Raw genomic sequence first — 6,600 nt, forward strand, 5'->3', positions numbered from 1 at the left:
AATATCTCCCAGGGGGTTGTCCTGAGTTTGTTTGGCAGAGTTGTATTGATATAGGGGATATGAAACGCCCAAACTGAAAGGTACCTGGAATGAGTTTGTGTTCTCTAAAACCAAAGAATGAATTTTAGGAACAAACAGAGGTTAAGAGTTGAATATATTTATTGGGGGAAAGAAAACTTCTGTACAAGAGAGGGACAGAAGAGGGGCCCGAGCAGGTTGTCCTCAGGAAGCTGTCTCTTCCAGGGACTTTTATAAAGTAAAACCATGCAGTGAGGCAAGTCTAAGGTGGAAGAGAACATGGGAACTCCCTTAGGTGGGCATGAGGTGGGACAAAACTATAGCCAACCAATCAGATTACAAGCACCAGCCGGGGAGATGGCTCAGTGGAATAAGCACTTGCCTGGCAAGCACAAGGGCCTGAGTTCAATCCCCGGTTCTGAAAAAAAAAAAAAAAAAAAAGATTACAAGCACCATTGCTCAGGTAAAATTGACTACATCCAGTACCAAATGGGGAAGTGAGTCACTTAGCAAGGAAGCATGAATACATGGCAGGGTCTCTTCCACTTGAGGTTGGATTAGTGACTCATTTGGGTTCTTTCAAGATGATTGATATATATTTAGAATATCAATCCCTGATGCCCATTCTTAAGGAAGTATGTGACTGTATTTGTTTCCCCTTTTGTCTTGAGGTCTGGCCCACAGGGAGGTGGGTCTGTCTCTTCCAAAGATGCACAGTCACCTTCTCTTCCATATTATCGTCTGACTGCCTATAATATTTCTAACTTATCTGCCTACAACAGTGTCCTCCATGTTAACTGTGTATAATGCACTCTGTTATGCACTCTGTTATGATTGTATCCATGAGATACAATGTGTGGATGAGACAGTAATGAGCTTATCTGTGGCCAAAAGTTACTTTTGGACACTTTGAGATATGTTCTGCACTGACACCTGACTTGAGGATTTTCCCAAGAACCTATTTATAGGCTACTACTTTGATTGTGCCTATTATTTGGGAGTTAGAGAGCTGGGTCTTTCAGCAGGACCAGGATCCTTCAAGGCTGATGGGGATGTATTGGTTAGTATAGGATTGATAGGAAGGCATTCCCTGTCTTATCCCTCCCTGAGAGACCTGGGCCCCCAAAATATCTTTACAGGATGCTGAAGGAGGATCAAACTACTATAGCTGCTTCCTGCTGAATGGGATATAGCCCCTAACTACGTTGAGACCATGTCCTCACCCTGACTGGTCTGTGGAACAGAGGAACTCTGAAAAGGACGATTTAAAGCATGGTACGGTTCTGTTGTAACGAGAGATCACAGGCAGTCACCTGTCTGAGATTGTTGCAGGCAGCTGAGTTACACAGAAGTATTGAAGGCAGTCAGACAGGGTTAGGCCCTCAAGGAGACAGCATGGAAGACAAGACACATTGCAACTGTGCGAGAGACGGATACTCCTGCTATGGGCCAGACCTACAGACCAAAGACGATCAAACAAATACTTACCTCCCTACAGACAAGCATCTGGGATTGATCATCAACTTGAGGAACAGGAAGAGTCATTAATCAACTGCCTCCAGCTGGCTACTGGATAGACTCCTGTTCTATATTCGTGCCTACTTGCTACACGACTTACTTCCCCTTTTGGTCCTGGACTTAACTTTACCTGAGCAATGGTGCTTGTAATCTGATTGGTTGACTATAGTTTTGTCCCACCTCATGCCTACCTAAGCGAGTTCCCATGTTCTCCACCTTAGACCCACACGGTTTTACTCTATAAAAGTCTCTGGAAGAGAGCTTCCCAGGGACAACCCACTCAAGCCCCCCTTGTGTCTCTCTCAGACAGAAGCTTTCTTTTCCCGAATAAATATCCTACTCTTAACCTCCATTTGTTCCTAAAATTCATTCTTCAGTTTTAAAGAACACAAACTCATCCCAGGTACCTTTCACATTGGGAGTTTCGTTTCCCCTATATCAAGATGAACAACAGTTTTATGTAGCTTGAGCGCATGTCTGGGCCTAGATTAAGAAAGAGTTCCGATTTCAGGGCTGAGGAGTTTCCTCTTCCTTGGAGAATTGTCCATCTGCTTCTGGGAGAGACAAGATATCTTTTAGAGTGGGGAGTTGCTGGTATTGTTGGAGGGCAAGAGTGCAGAGTATACCCTGGAGCAATGAACAAATCTGGATTAGTTTGTTAAGTAGGCACAAGTCAAAAATACACAGAAGGATTAAGAAGACCAGCACAGCCTGAAAGGTCTACAAGGCTCCAGACCCAGTTCATTAGAGATCTGAGAAGAGAACCCAGCCAGGCTTCTTGAAAGATTATCATTGAAATCATCATAGACTCTAAATAGATGTTTCAGTCTGGTGAAACTGGTTTCTACCTTTTGAGAGTGATCTATCCAAACACAGCAGGTCTCTGAGCATCACATTAATTCCTCCTTTTCAGTTGAAAGGAAGTCAGCTGCTTACCTACTTTGCAAGACTACCTCAGCCAGGAAATTTAAATTTTTCTGGTTGATCCTGTAGGTCCCCAACTGTTGCCCCCTGTGACTGTTGGATACCAGGGGCATATTTCAAATGGTGAGAAACCATGCAAAGGGCCATCTTCCAGAAGAGGCCCTGGAGGTGGTCCCCAGCCAGCCCATGTATTTGAGATTGGATTTATTGGTCTGCAAGACTCCAAATGGGGATATTGGGGTGGGGTCCTTTGAAAGTTCTCTTAAATCTGTCCTAGCCTGGGTTAAGGAGTGTTCTAGGAAAGACCCCAGATTGGAACTGACCCAGAAATTGGAAAGTTAGACCAGTGCTGACCACTGAACTTCTCCCTTTCTAAGCAAAAGGTGAAGCATGATACAGGGATTTTCCCAAAGGAAGTTCAGCTCAGTACGGGGAAGAGAAATGGTGGTGGACTTTCCTTGTAGCCAGGTGAATTCATAGGCGGATGGCAGTCTCATGTCACACAGGGATATGCCAGGGTGCCACAGTCTTACAGAAGTAGGCCTCATCCCAAAGAATACCTCTTCCAATACACAAGAGGGTCTTTGGTTGTATGGGGCACTTGGGTAGTACCATGACAGGAGCTTGGAAAAGGAAATCTCCCAACATATAGCTCAGCATGGGGTGAGCTGATTGCCTAACTCATTCATGGTCCACAATAGAGAAATGGGATATGAATATGCCCAACAGGAGGGTAGGGTTGAGTAAGAGCTCCATAGCCAATAGAAAAGTAATTCTCTACCTGCATTACCTACAATGTACAGAATGACCTGAGGCTCCTCCAGTGTGGTGGCAATGTCCTTGTGCAAGGAGACCACATGGGCTGCCGCAGGTACCATCAGTCTCTGGAACATTCTTCCCTGACCACCATAGTAGTAGATGGCCTTGTCCCCTTTTGAGAGTGAGGGCATTCCCTCCTCTGGTGCCAGCAGTCTTCACCTGCATCCTGACATGTCTGGAAAGGACATGGGACTTTCAAAGGCAATCCTTAGTGCTGTGCCCCAACTGTTTACATTTGGAACACTGGATTTTCCCCCATTGCCTTTTGGGTTGTCCTGGTTCTCTCAAGTGCAGGTCTTACTATGGGCCTGGCCAACGAGGGCCACCATGATCTTGGCCTGCCTCTACCCTTTAGCTGAATTTTACTCTTCTTCCTCTCAGACATAGTTGTTAAAGATCAGGACAACCAAATCAATCCACTGAATGATCCCATCTGCAGACCTAGCTGGAGGTTTTGGAGCTTCCTCCTGATGTCTGGAGCTGATTGGCTGAGGAAATATTGACCCAGGACAGTGAGGCCCTCCCTGAACTCAGAGTCTAGGTTAGTATTCTTACAAAGGACATCCCTGAGCTAATATTGGAATACTGCTGGATTGTCATCGAGACAATCAATGACAATAGTTCTGACTGATAGTTCTGATCTTGTCATGCCTTACCACTTAGGGATGTGCTTACGTGTACCAGCTAGGGTATCCTGGAGGTATAACCTTCATTTGAATCCTCCATCCCCAGTTTTATAGTTCCACTTGGGCCCTTTAAGTAGCTCTTTGGTCAGCTGGTTGCCCTCAGTCTTGGCCTCAAAGATCTTATCATCAACCTGCCTTGCAGCTTTTAGAACCCTTTCCCTTTCTATTGTTGTGTAGCAAAAGACTAGGATAAACTGGACATATCCACTGGTTAAACGAAAGGCCAATGTTAGGGTGTGGAACCCATCAGGAATTTCTCAAGATCCTCAGTATTTGTCTAAATTTTCCTTGCATTGTTGGATGTCTACAACTGAACAAGGGACATGCATGTGCCCTGTGGTCCTGCTACCCCCATGAGGGGAAGAATGGTGGCAGGTTTAGATGTTGAGTCTCCTGAGTCCAGGGCCCAATGGCAAATGGACCTAGATCAAGTATGAGGTGGGCTCAGGAGGTTCCCTTGGCCTGGGTGCTGGTGACAAGGGACGATAAGGAGGTCCACTGTAGGGAGAGACTGACAAGAAGAGGTCCTCAGTGACACTGAAGTTCCCAATGAGGGACCAACCCTGTAGCCATGAAGCTTTGGACATAGGACACTTCTAACCATTCCACCTGTCTTTCACACAAAAATTCTAGTTGGAGTATTGTGTCATAATTAAGCTGACTGAGTCTCTTGGTCTCCAAGTTTGTACCCAGCCAAAAGACAATATTACGTAGAACACAAGACCTTTCATTCTGGTATCTGAGGAGGAGGCAAGCAGGGAGTATGGAATGGATAAAGCAGTTCCCAAGATGAGTCAGTGGGCAAGAAGGACAGGAGGGCCAAGAGTTTGGTCCTAGGAGTCTGGCAGGGAATCCCCTGGCTAGGTCTCTAACATGTTTGGCCCCAAGGCATCTCTTGGTAAAACCAAACACTTTGGGGCAATGTTTCCAGGAGTCTCTGGCCCTACGTGGACACCAATATTACTTCCTTTGGACCTGCAAATCGCCTTAGGCCACAGACTGTCTCCCCAGACAAGAAGCCTGGGATGAGGGGCACCAGTGTTGGCTAGATGCCCTTAGCCAGTGACAGAGTCATCTGATATCACTGTTCTAAGAGGGGAGAGAAAGGGGAATCAGCATTTTCCCCCTGAGAGAGTTCAGTAAAGCTGACTGGTATTTAAAGAAGTTGCCCTTGGGCCAGGGATATGGCTCAGTAGAATAAGCACTTGCCTGGCAACTGGGAGTTCAATCCCCAGTCCCATTAAAAAAAAAAAAAAAAAAAAAAAAAAAAAAAAAAAAAAAAAAAAAAAAAAAACCAACAACTATCCCAATGGACAAGAATTGTTTTAAGCATGCCAATTAGTCAAATTACCCATTCAAATTGAAACTTAAAAATAAATTTGTAGAGGCTGGGGAGATGGTTCAGTGGAATAAGCACTTCCCTGGCAAGCGCAAGGGTCTGAGTTCAATCTCTGGTTCTCCCCCAAAAAAAAAGTACATTTGTGGAGCTTGGGATATAGCTCAGTGACCCAAAGCCTGCCTCAAAAGCATTCAGTCCTAAGTCTCATTCCTGGTATTCCCCCTCAAATAAAAGTAAATTTATCCATCAGTCAAGATGTACCTCAGTGGGTTCTTGTTAACTCCTTAAGGATTGCAGGAGGGCTTGTTTCCTCCCCTGGCATTCCAGGAAAGTTTTCCTTGATTTGGTTATCTGTTAGGGACACAGTGCAGCCTGCAAACTGTTCAAGAGTCATTTTCCTACATGGTATTCAGCTTTGTAAATTGGCCTCCTGGAAGCTCAGAAATAAAATCCATAGCCTTTGTCTAAGAGCACTCATTTATCTGAGACCCAGGCGGTGGGTAGAAGTCCTGAAAGAAGAGGAGTTGGAGCAATCAGGACAAAACCCTGAGGGTACAGGAAGAGATCACATGTTGGGGACATTTTATCCTCTTGTTGCACAAGCATAAAACATGAACCTAGCAGATGCTGGGTGTTTTCTTGGGTCCAGCGGAGACTACAGCACTTCTGTTAGGAGTCTTCAAGAGGCAGGCAACTTAGCAGTGTGTAACTGTCCAACCCATCCCCACAGGTACAATCAGACACTTAGGATGAGAAGAGATGGGGTCCTTTTGCTTCTGGGATGGGCTTGCCAAGGAATATTACCCGATGGAGGGTCCCATAGGGCTTCTTTCCATAGTTCTCAGGGTCCTGAACCTGGCCTGTTATTGGGCATACTGGTGGACACCTGTAATCCTAGCTCTCAGGAGGTGGAGGCAGGGGAATTACATGAGTTTGAGGCCAGGCTGGGCTACTATGGAGGACCACCTGGGCAACTCTCCTTGAAAAAAGAGCAACTGTCTCCATTTCGGCTGAGCCTGACCCTATTTCCATGTATTGATATGCACAGAGCTGGCTAGGACTGTTCCTTATACCTTTGACTGGCTTTAAGCAAAGCATATAGATCTAGCTGAGGTGCTGGTGGTAAGTCTTTGAAGACAGCCAGCGAGTTTCCATGGAAACCCCACCTGCTGCTCTTTAATGTGAGCCAGGTCAAGATAGGATGAAGAGGGGCTGGGGAGATAGCTCAGTGAAATAAGTGCTTCCCTGTCAAGCACAAGGGCCTGAGTTCAATCCCTGGTTCTGCAAAAAAAAAAA

Source organism: Octodon degus, unplaced genomic scaffold (genome assembly GCF_000260255.1).
Source record: "Octodon degus isolate 3935 unplaced genomic scaffold, OctDeg1.0 scaffold00007, whole genome shotgun sequence".
In the NCBI taxonomy this organism is placed as follows: domain Eukaryota; kingdom Metazoa; phylum Chordata; class Mammalia; order Rodentia; family Octodontidae; genus Octodon; species Octodon degus.